The sequence below is a fragment of the Periplaneta americana genome, chromosome 6 (assembly GCF_040183065.1).
Source record: "Periplaneta americana isolate PAMFEO1 chromosome 6, P.americana_PAMFEO1_priV1, whole genome shotgun sequence".
Taxonomy (NCBI): Eukaryota; Metazoa; Arthropoda; class Insecta; order Blattodea; family Blattidae; genus Periplaneta; species Periplaneta americana.
In genome coordinates, this window is record NC_091122.1 from 160,865,988 (window position 1) to 160,881,529 (window position 15,542).

Genomic DNA, 15,542 nt, shown 5'->3' on the forward strand with positions numbered 1-15,542 from the left:
CATTTTATTTCGACAGTCCCTGATGCTAGCAGGTAGCGAATTCCAGAGTCTTGGCAGGGCTATTGTGAAAGATACTGGACTGTGGCATTACTGTATCAAGTTTTAAGGAAAGTTGCACATTTTAAGTATCTAGGCAGTTATATAATATAATATTGATGAGGATAAAGAAATAACCCATAGTATCCACTAGTTTAAGGGGAGGTTGAAGACTGAACCACCAAAAAATGTAATTTTTCACTTTAAATTCAGTTAAGTCTGCAGTTTTTTCTGAATCCAAATATATACATAGGGGGATCGGAAAGTAACGCACAACAATAATTTTTGTGGCAACGTATATAATAGGTGAGCAAAACGAAATAATTCACAAGAAAGCTACAGGTTTTACATATTTTTCAACGTAGGAACCAAGTCTCTTGACACATTTCTCCCAATGTGGCAGTGGCGGACGGTGGATTTGAAAGTTGAGGAGGCCAAGACGTGACTAATGAGAATATAAAAATATAAGGCCTGTGACGTACCTCATTACCAAGTGCAAGAATTGATAGATTTCAAGAAACTAAAATTAGGTTTCCAATCTATGTTTTAGGATTTCTTTAGGATTTTAAATCTTATGCTTAGGAATTTATATAATTTTACGGGGAAAAAATAAAAATAAACGACATACTGTTAATGTAATATTATAACGTCTTGGTAAAGATTGCCTCTCTTTAGGACTTTTTACGTCCTAACCTACGAATTAAGTATTTTTAGGTCATATTAAATTTAAAAATGTTATTCGTTGCTACATAAAACGATTAAGAAAAGCAATATTTCGAGAGTAACGAGATAGCAACAAAATTGATTCGAACCTAAGAATCCAGAGCTTGCTTATTACTGTTACATAGCATAATTTTACAGTAAATTCACTCCACGATCCTATTTCTTCGCAAACCGATCAATTAGATCACAACATACTGAATAACTGCTACTAGAAGAAGCTAGAGACAAACCTGCATTTGTTTCTAAACTCTCGATTTATTTAATATACTATATAAATAAATATATCTCGTAATACAAAAGAAAAAATAACAGGAACACGCGCAAACAAGAGAAAATCCCGGGTAGCTCAGTGGGAGAGCGTTGGTACGTTTAACCAAAGGTTCCGGGTTCGATACCCGGCCCCGGAACAATTTTTCCCTCGAAATTATTCAAATTAACTTTACAGGGAGTTATTCCTTAAAGCTTAAATTTGCATAATACACGTCACTGTACGTAACAGAAAACCACAATTTAAAGTCACACAGAGTTAGTGTGCACTCAAATGTTGGTTGCTTGATGCTTGTCAGCCCACTTTGAGGTCTGTAGATATAGAGGGAAAAATTGGATCGGTGTCGGGTAGAGTTCCCGGGTAGCTCAGTGGGAGAGCGTTGGTACGTTTAACCAAAGGTCCCGGGTTCGATACCCGGCCCCGGAACAATTTTTCCCTCGAAATTATTCAAGAGAAAATCTACCAACATAAAAGAAAACTTCTACGCAGGGAGAGAAAACTAACAAGTGACTCAATTTTCTGAAACCAAGAAGAGAGAAAGAGAGAGAGAGCTTCCAAATACAGCCGAAACCAGCTGTGACTACTGGGTGTTCATTTCAAAGTGTGTCATGACGTCACTGTTGTGAATCAGCGATTTGAAGCGAGTTTCAGCTTTTATGTCAGAGAAGTTGCCTGTTAATCAAGGCGTTCAATCTGAACTTGAGAACGTGTACGGTATAACTTGAACGTCGTAGCAACAGATGGCGGTCTGTACGGTCTGTGTGCTACCATAATCTCTTTCGAACTGTGTTTTGCGCGGCCAAGTCGTACGCAGGGTATTTGTTATCATCGGTTGCGTACGGCAACATTCCACAACACAAATCAAATGCTCCGTGTCCATGTTCACCGTCGAAGTTAATGTCAACAAATACGTAAGTAATCGTCTTAACCCTCTCCACATATCCCGACAGTAAGAAAAAACCCACCTCAGTACATGTTTCCAAACAGTTCACATTCCTGCCACTACCGGCGTTACCATACGTATCGGTACATTCTCTTCAGAATGAACGCCGTACTTGCTAGGCAACTTCTCTGTCACATAGGTAATACACCTCTGCGGAAGTGTAGGAAGATTGAATTCTCTAGGCTCATCGACTAGCCACATGACAGCATACAGCGAGCCATGACACACTTTGAACTGAACACCCAGTATAAGCAGTACAGTCATCAGCGATGGGTAGGACGTCTTCAATTTCGGCTCCCCTCGCGCGTTCTAGTCAAGTTTAAACACTCCTCTAACCAGCTATCTTATTGGTTGAACTGCTGTTGTCATGGTTACCAGGGAGTAGAGTGATGTAGCCAACTCCTCTCTCCCGCTCTCGCATAGACACTGCAGGCTGCTAGATGTCGACTATACAGGTTACAGCGCTATCTGTTATTTTTCGGTACGAATTATTTGTACTATCTACAGTATAGCGAGCGGGCGTCACCAACTGGATGTAGTCGACTTGACGTAACTTACATATTAGTCGTAGTGAATAATAAAATTAATATAAAAGCAAAAGTGTTCGTCATTTGCTATAACATGTCTATGATCTTAATTCAGCTGGAATTAATACTATCATTATGTTCTGGTAAAATATTAGGGGAGGCACTGGCCTCCCTTGCCTCCTCTGAAAATCCGCCGCTGCTACGTGGCACCAGATTCAGTACACCTCGTTCATAAAATTCCGTTTTCTAGGCGTGCGACTGATTTCACTTCTTCATCCGAATCGAAACGTTGGCCTCCTAGAAATTTCTTCATTGTTCCGAAGAGGTGAAAGTTATACGCTGCGAACTCTGGACTGCAGTGTGGGTGAATACCGCCTCAATGCCTCTTACATTGGGTGGTGTTGCAACGGTCACTGGCCGCCCGGAACGTGCTTCTCGGCGGCCCTCTTTGAAGAACCTGCACCACCTGGCGATGTTGTTACTGTCCAGACAATCAGCACCATACACCTCCAACATTTCCCTGTGGTTTTCACTCAGATTTTTTTGTTTTACCCACAAAAAAACGGAATACATCTGACTGTTCTTCACAAGTAAACGATGCTAGCACACACGCCATCTTTACTCAGTAGTTACCGCTCATTCCGCTAGGGTGACACCTGATCGAGCCATTGCTGTCTGTAGCGCAATATTCAAACTAAATATGTGCCAACTTTGAACGTCCTAACCAAAAATAGTATTCCGTAAAAAAATTGCGTTACTTTTCGATTTTCCCTCGTACAAGGCGAACCATAAGTAACGTCATTAATATCGGAGGGTTATTCTTTGATATACAGGGTGTCCCATTTATTTTGTGCACCTATAACTTTTTTGTTTGGATAGGTATTGGAATTTTTGTTCTTGAGCATTACGTTAGAACGAGGGGGTAACATGAGTATGGAGATTTGGTGCATGTAACTACATTATGGTACAAGATACACGTGACGTCTTCAATTTTTCAAATAGCACTACATATTTTAATCATGTTACATTGATTACACACATTAAGATGAGTTCAAAAATGTACCACAATGTCACCTTCCTAATCAACAACAACAACAAAACGAAACAAAAACGTACTTCCAATGTGATAATGTTATGCTTTGAGAGTCACTGAAGATGTTCCAAATGATGACCATTCACATTAATGCACGTTCGAAGGCTTCCTCGAAAGACCGTATGACTACCAGGCATGTTGCTGGCTGAATGGACACACAAGCCTATCGAATGCGTTGCTGCATGTCGTCTGGTGTTGTCAGAATGTTCTGGTCCTTTACAGTTCCTCACAGGAAGAAGTCGAGTGGCGACAGGTCCGGAGAACGTGCAGGTCACTGTACGTGGATTGTGGCTCGACAGTTGTTGTGGTTTGTTTACATGTTAGACAGCAAACACACAACACACGACGTGTACGGACGTCAGTCGTCGTTAATGCGCAAGATGAATGGGGCACCACAACAAACGGCACATTCTGATGGCATTCATTTTGCATTTTGTTGTTGTTTTTGATTGGGAAGGTGACATTGTGATACATTTTGAACTCGTCTTAATGTGTGTAATCAATGTAACATGATTAAAATATGTAGTACTATTTGAAAAATTGATGACGTCACGTGTATCTTGTACCATAATGTAGTTACATACACCAAATTTTTACATTCATGTTAGCCCCTTGTTCTAACATAACTCTGAAAAACAAAGATTCCAGTACCTATCCAAACAAAAAAGTTATAATATGTGCATAAGATAAATGGGACATCCTGTATAGTGTCCAGTGCGTAGAACCGGGTTCGATTCTCAGCGACGGAACGAATTTTCCTCCGTTAATAGAAAATTGCATAGAATATTTTGTGAAAGCCATTGATTTAATTCCCAATATGCTCAATGAATTTAAGAGAGCAGTGTAATAATAATAATAATAATAATAATAATAATAATAATAATAATAATAATAATAATAATAATAATGATTTATTTTAGCTTGCAGAGTTAAGGCCGTAAGGCCTTCTCTTCCACTCAACCAGCAAAAAGTGTATATACATATGCATGAACTTACAAAGAATTCAACAATTTGATTAAGTGAGAGTTACATGTATACAAGAGTTATATACGAATTAAACAACAAAATACTATGAACTATTAATTATGATAATAAATGATTGAAAGAACTTTGCCCTTTAAATGTGCAGGAATTAAATCCGAAAAAATGCAACACTGGAAAATACCTTTGAAAAACGAAGAGTTACATTTGTTTGGATCAAATTTCTGCACATTTAAAGGAAAAACTAAAATTCTTTCAATAATTCTGCAGTGCCTGGGGAAAAGTGACATAAGTCAGTTTCCACAAACCGTTTTTGATAATTTATTGACAACTTACGGAACATCTGCTCGCTTGGAAAAAAATACATAAGTATTTCTCATATTACAATAATTCATACAGGAAAAAATAAAATCGACATAAACCAGTGTAAGTTTGTCATATTTTGAAAACGTATTTTTTTCGATTGGAAATGTTAAGCATTACAAATCATTATTTTTATATGATAGTAATGCAGATAGGACATTCCCTGTACCCTAAATTGTAACATATGGCCCCTGAGATGTATGAAAAAATATTCACACTTCTGCCTCTGATAGTTTGTGAGAAAAGGTACATTACAAACTAAAGTTTTCAGTTACCGAAAAAAACGTAATTTGAAATAACTCTCCATTTGACAATCATTTAAAATGGAACCAACACATTAATTACCTTTGTAATAAATTACGTAAAATAATATATTATTTTGTTTTATTCAGGAATTACTTGTCGATAAGTTTATTACGCACAATATACTTAACTTTATTTCAATCGGTAATTATGTATGGCATTATAGGATGGGGGTAGCTTATTTAAATCCAATTTTTTAAATCCACTTTATTTGTTACAGAACAAAATAATTTAAAAATGTCTACATAAACCTATTGATTTTACACCTGAAAAATTGTTTTTAGACTTTAATGTTCTTAAAATAAGACAAATTTATTATATTGTGTTAATAAAATTCATACATAAAATCGAAATAATTTTGAATTAACAAAATGTATCAATTCTTTAAGATTGTTTGAACCAAAATGCAACACTGCTACAGTATTTAATCATAGTAATAATTTAGGCCCAAGAATAGACGACAAATTTATATTTAAATATCCTAATCTTGTCAATTCCAATAATTCTAATATTAAATTAAAAAAGTTATGTATGAATTTGATAAAATTTGAAAAATTGAAAATTTAAATTTATATATTCTTATTGCGTAGTACACATAAGGCAAATTGTATTATATACTTCTTAATTTAAATTCAGGATTCCGCCCCTGAGTATGAGTTCTACTCTTTCAGAGACAAGCTGAGTTTTTCTGTTTATTTATATTTTAAGTTACAATCATTAGCTAAATAAATAAATAAATAAATGGGTGCGTGGGAGGATGGATAGATAGATAGATAGATAGATAGATAGATAGATAGATAGATAGATAGATAGATAGATAGATAGATAGATAGATAGATAGATAGATAGATAGATAGATAGATAGATAGATGGATGGATAGGTAGATATGGGTAGACAGATATGGATAGATAAATATAGATAGATAGGTAGATAGATAGATAGATAGATAGATAGATAGATAGATAGATAGATAGATAGATTGATTAGGATAGATAGATAGATTAGAATAGATTAGGATAGATAGATTACGATAGATAGATAGATAGATAGATAGATAGATAGATAGATAGATAGATAGATAGATAGATAGATAGATAGATAGATAGATAGATAGATAGATAGATAGATAGATAGATAGATAGATAGATAGATAGATAGATAGATAGATAGATAGATAGATAGATAGATAGATAGATAGATAGATAGATAGATAGATAGATAGATAGATAGATAGATAGATAGATAGATAGATAGATAGATAGATAGATAGATAGATAGATAGATAGATAGATAGATAGATAGATAGATAGATAGATAGATATGGGTAGACAGATATGGATAGATAAATATAGATAGATAGGTAGATAGATAGATAGATAGATAAGGATAGACTAGGATAGATAGATAGATAAGGATAGACTAGGATAGATAGATAGATAAGGATAGATTAGGATAGATTAGGATAGATAGATAGATAGATAGATAGATAGATAGATAGATAGATAGATAGATAGATAGATAGATAGATAAGGATAGACTAGGATAGATAGATAAGGATAGATTAGGATAGATAGATAGATAGATAGATAGATAGATAGATAGATAGATAGATAGATAGATAGATAGATAGATAGATAGATAGATAGATAGATAGATAGATAGATAGATAGATAGATAGATAGATAGATAGATAGATAGATAGATAGATAGATAAAATAATTCATCCATGAATAGCTGCTGCTAGAAAAACTGTATATTCTACAATGCCATTTCAAATTCTGTGATAGTCTACCGTATATTTAAAACGGTATTGTGAATAAAGAAAAGCAATTCTAACGGCTGGAGGATCATCGTGTTGCCCACACGATATATCCGTTCTGGTTGGATGATCGTCCACCTCTTATGGGCAGCAGTCGGATGGTCGACCTTGGCCTTCATTGGCTATCGCGCTACTGGACTTGTTATATAAACTAGTAGGTTCACTTGAACTGAAAGCTACAAGTCTGCATGCAGGACAAATTCAGAACAAGCTGTGCCCTAGGTCAGGGATGCATTGCTCTCGCCTTCGCCGGGCTGGCGCCTTTCGTAATTGCGTGTCGCAGAGACAAGCTCTCAGTGAGACATGTAATGCATTATGAGGAGAGAACGGAATTTTAGGCTCTAAAAAGTTGCATTTCAAAATTCTAGGATTAAAAGAAACTTCCACACATTTCACATTTTACAAGGCTACACATGCATACACAAAATGTAGATATTCTGTCTTTAAGTTAATGGTTTTCATTCACCAATCACATTTCCACAGTTCGCTTCACAGAAAATGATCAGTATCTGTTGTAGCTATTGTGTCTATTAAGATAGATAGATGGATTTATTGAACTACTTCGATTAATTAAAATGTGTCTCAGTGAAACGTACAGCAGAGTCCGTATAGGTCAGTTTCTGTCAGATGCGTTTTCAGTTCACTGTGAGCTAAGGCAAGGAGATGCACTATCAACTTTACTTTTTAACTTTGGTCTAGACTAGAGTATGCCATTAGAAAAGTCCAGGATAACAGAGAGGGTTTGGAATTGAACGGGTTACATCAGCTGCTTGTCTATGCGGATGACGTGAATATGTTAGGCGAAAATCCACAAACGATTAGGGAAGACACGGGAAATTTACTTGAAGCAAGTAAAGAGATAGGTTTGGAAGTAAATCCTGAAAAGACAAAGTATATGATTATGTCTCGTGACGAGAATATTGTACCAAATAGAAATATAAAAATTGGAAATTTATCCTTTGCAGAGGTGGAAAAATTCAAATACCTGGGAGCAACAGTAACAAATATAAATGATACTCGGGAGGAAATTAAACTCAGAATAAATATGGGAAATGCCTGTTATTATACGGTTGAGAAGCTTTTATCATCCAGTCTGCTGTCAAAAATCTTAAAGTACAATTTATAAAACAGTAATATTACCGGTTGTTCTTTATGTTTGTGAAACTTGGACTCTCACTTTGAGAGAGGAACATAGGTTAAGGGTGTTTGAGAATAAGGTGCTTAGGAAAATATTTGGGGCTAAGAGGGATGAAGTTACAGGAGAATGGAGAAAGTTACACAACACAGAACTGCACGCATTGCATTCTTCACCTGACATAATTAGGAACATTAAATTCAGACGTTTGACATGGGCAGGGCATGTAGCACATATGGCCGAATCCAGAAATGCATATAGAGTGTTAGTTGGGAGGCCGGAGGGAAAAAGACCTTTGGGGAAGCCGAGACGTAGATGGGAAGATAATATTAAAATGGATTTGAGGGAGGTGGGATATGATGATAGAGACTGGATTAATCTTGCTCAGGATAGGGACCAATGTCAGGCTTATGTGAGAGCGGCAATGAACCTTCGGGTTCCTTAAAAGCCAGTAAGTAAGTAAGATGGATTTATTGAGTAATATTATACATACCGATTTTTATATTATCATAGTTTTCTCTAAAATCCAATACACGGGTCTTCTGACCGTACGTGTTTTGTATCTAAAACGAGTCCTAGTTTGTAGGTTTCACCCCCCCCCCCTCACCTATGATTAAATCCACTACTCTCTGAAAGAGCACACATATTAAAATGAAAATGACACATAAAACATATTATAAAATATATCCTAACCTAAAACAGACATAAAAGTGTATAGTTGGGTAGACACTATTATCCCTTCCTCAGTTTGTGTTACAAACTTCAACAGCTGAAGTTCTAAAATCTAATCTTTCTCGCCTTCAAGAGGAACAAGCCAATCTTTTGTTCGTATTCTCTATTCCCCATGAGGTCAAGGCATGCAAGCGAACTCCTATTCTGACTTAGCATCGAGGGTGGTAGATATTTTCTCCGTACATGTTCCAATTCGACACACTGTAATAAAATATGTTTATAGGAGTCCCTTTCTATGCAAATCGAACAAAGGCGCTCTCCTTCTTCGTTGACAATTTTGTTACCCTTCCATGCCCCCAATCTTAGCCACGCTAAACCTGCTCTGCTGTCTTTGTAAAGGTGCGTACACACTTAGCGAACGAACAACGAACGAACGAACGACAAATGATTGCATTCGCTGATTGAAATTGGTATGTGTGTACGTCGCAGCAAAGGTAAACCGATCTTTTGATTTGCTTTCGGAAGTCATCCGTCGCTTGTCGGTACATCAAAGGAAGTTGGTATTCGTTGTGGACGGGATTTGCCACTAGTTGGTAGTTCGTAGCTGAACGCAGCGCTTAGTTCAATTTCACCAACAGTATGTCGAAACTGGAGTGGACGGAAGACGCTGTTATAACTCTTATTAATGCATATAGGGAGCAGAAAACTTTATGGAATCCCAAGCATCCTAGTTACCACAATAAAGTAAGAAAACGTGATGTTTGGGAAGCTATTGGAAAGATATGCGAGTCAAACACGTGCAAAATTTGAAAATTATTTTTGTTTATTTATTTTCAGTCGATACATGTTTGTTGTTTATTGTAGGAAGCAGAAGTCAAAAAGAAAATTGAGTCTCTACTGACATCACTCCGGAGGGAAAGACAGAAGTTCACAAAAAGATCTGGAATAGGGAGTGATGAAGTGTACGAGTCAACTTGATTTGCGTATAATCATATGTGTTCCTTTTGGACAAATTCACGCCCAGAAAAACAAAGTTCCAACCTTGTGGTCACAAAATTAATTACTGGCACTGAAAAGTGCCTTTTCGTAAGCATGATGCGCATTCGACACAGACAAATCTCTCTTTTTAGTATTTTAAGATAATTATTGTCAGTGAGGTATCCGTGAACTGAAACTTTACCCTGTCTTGCAGTCGTACCTTAATAAAATCTTCCAGTTCCTCAATTATAGCTGTACATACTTCTGGAATAATCCTGGTAATTAGCTGTTTCGACACTTTGAATAAATACATTAAACTTGTATACGAATGTCCTGTAGCGAGATATCGAAGTGTTAATGCTAGTCTGTCCTGAATAGGTATTGCTTCTCGCCAGCCTGTGTCTTTCTTAGAAATTTTTGGCCTTATTTTGCACAGTAATATTTCGAAGTCTATTTCTGAAATGCGACAGAAGTTGTGAAATTGTCCCGATTTCATTCGAAGTAAGTCATGAAGCAATTCAGTGCCTCTATATTGATTGTGACTTTCGTAGAGTGGCGTCTGCCACCATCGCCTTTTGGTTTCTAACTTTCTTTTTGTTAAACTGCCTATAATAACAACGGCTGCGCTTGCTATAGTTATATTTCCGTCTGCTTTTATTGCGGATAATCAGCGAACGTGAATGTTTTCTGACAATTTGCTGATGATTTGAACGTTGCTCCAAACAGCGAACGAACAACGAAGTTTTGCTTCATCATTCGTTCGTTGTTCGTTCGCTAAGTGTGTACGCGCCTTTACAACATGGCACTCAGTTGGACAACGGAAGTCGGCCGCATCTCCCGAGACCTCAATCGCAGGTCCAATTCGTCCCAAAGGTGCTCAATGGGATTGAGATCAGGACTCTGTGCAGGCCAGATCAACCGGTGAACATTATTGTCTGCATACCGCTGCATAGTAGCCGCCAACTTCCATTGTCCAACTGAGTGCCATATTGCAAGAGGAATGGCGACGCATTCCAGTGGATATCCTACACAAACTAGTGGAGAGCATGCCTGACAGGGTGGTTGCTGTTATAGCAACAAGAGGTGGTACCACGATGTTACAAAGGGGCAAAAACTGTGCTCAATTACATCTTTGTAGATAAGTGTGTACGCACCTTTACAAGAGTTTATGTAGTCACACCTCCCCCAGTAATGTAAATGTAGTGAGGACTTTTCCGAACATTGGAGCTCAATCTCTTGCCTCTCGATATCAATTAATCGCATCTTCACATTACGCCATATATTCCTTCTGTTATTCTCTCCTTTCTCCCACACCCACCCCATTCCTATATGATGCAGCCCCCTCTGCAGTTTATAAACCCACCCCTTTTCCCAACCCTCTCTTTGTTGAACTTTGTAGCAAATCGACCGTAGAAGCGACTGATCCCCAAATATAATTTTGTCGCTCACTGCTGTACTTACAAATAGTGAAAAAAAGAGGTTATTATCTGTCTTGGAATGTAAGAGAATGCTTATTCAGGTACAACCCAGCGAGGTTGTGTTAAATTTCTGACAGAGAGAGGAAGAAATAATATAATAATAATAATAATAATAATAATAATAATAATAATAATAATAATAATAATAAGAATGATACAGTAATAATGATATTAATACTATAATAACAATAATAATAATTAGTATCATGAATAAACATTTCCTATCGGAGGCACTTAAACTACTTGCATCTGGCCTCACGGAGGATTTCTGTCACCAGCCGCTACTGGTTGAAATTTTTACCAATCAATGACGTTTTTGCTCGTTTTCGAGCCATGGCCTCCCCAACTGATTTCCTCTATTCTTCTCTATTTCTTGCTGCTGATTTCCAGTTCTTTATGTGAAACAGGATCACAGCGTCCTTTTCAAACATGTTTTCCCATCAGGTTCTGGGTGTCCCAATCTCCAGCGTCCTTCCAGAGCTTTCTTTGATTTGAAATTATTACCGAGTACAAATATTTGTCATTAAATATAAATTAAGTCTAGGTACCATTAATGTAAACAGTGACAAATTGTTATGTATATATTTAGATAGTAAGCTAAATTCGAACATCCACACTAATACAGAGAGAGGCAGCGAAAAGTTACCGCACTATGCAGGTGACGTTGGAGAACAGATTTCCCGCAGTCCATTGCTCGACTCACCGGTAAGCTGTAGTAGCGAGGGCGGGCGTTCAGTTTCATCATGGTAGGCCTAAAATTCTCGAGTGGTGGGGATGGAGTGAGCGGACAGCGGGAAGCGTACGAAGTGTTAGTTGACGAGTGGAGTCACAAATAACACAAATAATGTTCAATAACAAAATGTAGGAATGCAACACTTCGTAATAACGTGCGCTCAAGAAACACGTCTCCTACATAGTGCGGTAACTTTTTGCTGCCTCTCTTTGTAATATGATCAATAAATTATCAAAAATATTTTATATCATAAAAAAATTGAAATTGTATACACGAGCCAATTAATTGTTGCATATATATATATATATTGCATTCTTTCATTCACAGTCAACATCTGGGGTTCTTCTATAAAGCTAAGTAAGTTTTCTTTATAACAAAAAAAGGCAGTAGAATAAATAGTTGGTATTAAAAGAACAGATTCTTGTAGGATATTTATTTCAAAGAGATAAAAATCACTTTTCTGTGATTGTTTGTTTTCTAAATAAATAAATAAATAGGTAAGTAAATAAGTAAATAGGTTGTTTGTTTTCTAAATAAATAAATAAATAGGTAAGTAAATAAGTAAATAGGTAAGTAAATAAGTAACTAAATAAATAGGTAAGTAACTAAGTAAGTGAGTTAACGAAGTAAGTAAATAAGTGAATAAATAAATAAATAAATAAGTTAATAAGTAAATAAGTAGACAAATCAATAAGTTAATAAGGAAATAAATGAATAAGTTAATAAATAAATAAGCAATAAATAAATAAATTAGTAAATAAATAAATAAATATATATAAATATATAAATAAATAAATAAGTTAGTAAGTTAATAAATAAATTAATAAATTAATAAGTTAATAAATAAATTAATAAATTAATAAGTTAATAAATAAATAAATAAATAAGTTAATAAATAAATTAATAAGTTAATAAATAAATACATAAGTTAATAAATAAATTAATAAGTTAATAAGCTAGAAATATATAAGTTAATAAATAAATAAGTCAATAAGTTAATAAATAAATAAATAAATAAATAAATAAATAAATAAATGGATGAATAAATAAATGAATGAATAAATGAATAAATAAGTACACAGCTGTAAATAAAAAAGGCACATTTTGTATATATATTGTATTCCCTTACTCAAAGAACTACATTTTTAGCTTATTCCACGTATTGATATTTCTAATACCTGCATATCAAGTAATTCTTGTTATAAGGTTATTACTTTTGTAAGCCTATGCTTATGGTGATAGGGGTCGGGCAATGGTTCGATTCCCGCTTAGGTCAAGTACCTTGTTGCATTATTCCGAGGTTTTCCAAAACTCTAAGGCAAATATCGGATATTCTCACAGCATATATTCCCCTACCCACCTCACTATCACCAGTTCAATCGACACTAGATAATGGTGTAGTCGATACATCACGGTTAAATAATAATCGATATAGTTGCTTCATGAGTGATGCCTTGTTGGTGTCAATTGTGGGTTTCAGACCTGTCTTCGGACATTCGAATAGACAACAACAACATAGTTGTAACGACAATAAAAATGCCACGAATTAGAGCTTCAGACGTATTCCGGTTCTCCGGCTCCACTTCTATAATCTTTTCGCTGTAAGAAAAATCCTAATGTAAACAATAGCACGTGACTGAAGTGAGGTTTCATTGGCCGCTGTTTGGCGCCATAGATTCTCAGTACGTGTTCCCGCCTACTGTTGTACAATCTGTTCCATGTTAAACATTTCCCGTTACTCGTCAAGTAGGTCTTACCTCGCTACTATGCATTCGTTTGCTTGGGAAACATTTACTTTGTAATTACTGTAATTAAATTATTTTTAAGTCTTATGTCTTCACAATGGACGGTTGAGGATGCAAAAGCCATACTTCAGTACCACGTGCTTAAGTGAACAACAACGAGCTCAAGTGACGCCAGCTTGTTACAAGTTACAAGAACAGACTACCTCGGTATTACTGTTGGTATTCATCCGCGTTCATAGTATATAAGAAAATATAAAAGTAGCTTTTCTTTTACATAGCGTTTTACATTTGAGTAAAGTTAAATGTTTCATCGTATTTAACAACTAGAATTCAATGTTTTATTTTCAAATAATACAAGATTGTGGTTTCCAAATACGAACTATATTTTCCTGCGTCATGTGAGTGTTTCGACTGGGAGCCAATCATGTGTATGACAGCAACGTGCTTATGTTTACATTAGGATTTTTCTTACAGCGAAAACAGTATACCTGCCGTCCGCGCCCTTCCTGTTTCTTCGTCCTTGCAAGGTGTAATTATACACGTTTTATTTTGGTACTCTGTCGTTCGGTCTTTATACACGCTAATACCGGTTTTCTTTGTGATTCTTTATTTGTTAAGACCGATGTTATCATACTTATAGCTATTCTCACAGTATTTGGTTGCTTTTTCTGTTGTTTTTTTCTATAGCCATCTTATGTCTCAAAAATTTCACCATGGTCGCCTCAATTTTTTTTGTTCTCATTAGGTTGATACATCAAGTCATACCTTTTCTTTTCTTTTTTTTTAGCTAAATTGAGAATTGTAATCCACTTTATTTATTACAGAAGAAAATAATTAAATAATGTCTTCATAAACCTATTGATTTTCCATCTCAAAATTTGTTTTTAGACTTTAATGTACTTAACGTAAGATAAATTTGTTATATTTTATTAATAAAATTCATACATAAAAATCGAAATAATTTTGAATTGTATTCCCATAGTTATGGAACAAAAGGTATGAATTCTTTAAGATTGTTTGAACCAAAATGCAACACTGTTACAGTATTTAATCATAGTAGTAATTTAGGCCCAAGAATATATAACAAATTTATATTTAAATATCCTAATCTTGTCAATTCTAATAGTTCTAGTATTAAATTTAAAAAGTTATGTATGGATTTTTATAAAAATTAAAAAATTGTAAATTTAAATTTATATACTATAATTGCACAGTAGACATAAGACAAATTGTACTGTATACTTATTAATTTCAATTCAGGAATCCGCCCCTGAGCACGAGCTAAAGTTTTTTCTATATATAATATATGTTATGTTATAATTATTAGCAAATAATAAATAAATAAATACATAAATAAATAAATAAATAAATAAATAAATTTACTTAACGTGAACAGCATATAGAAACTAATCAATAAAAATTATGCTCTTCTGCATTATTTGTAACTGAAGACTAAATTATATATATTTATAAAGCTTGAAATACTGTATACATGGAAATATGCTGTATAAAATCTTGAAATATGTACTACAGTATAATTATGCATTATACATTTCTAAAAATAACACCTCGTAAATATTTTCACTTTTAAATAGCTTAAATTCCAACTGAAAGGACTCTTCTGAAGAAGAAGAAAAAGAAGAAGAAGAAGAAGGAACCACGTTGAAATTCTGAAGATCACCTGAAGATATCCAGTGGTTCAAAGTTGAAAAAATTGTAAAGCCCTTTTGAAGAGCAACTTTGT

The 15,542-nt window shown here is 35.0% G+C and overlaps 1 protein-coding gene across 1 annotated transcript in view; it reads left to right on the plus strand.

Annotated features, from left to right (window-relative positions):
* Nucleotides 1-15,542, plus strand: part of LOC138701999 (GATA zinc finger domain-containing protein 14-like) — a 146,615-nt gene that overhangs the window by 92,256 nt on the left and 38,817 nt on the right. The gene's annotated exons all lie outside the window — the stretch shown is intronic.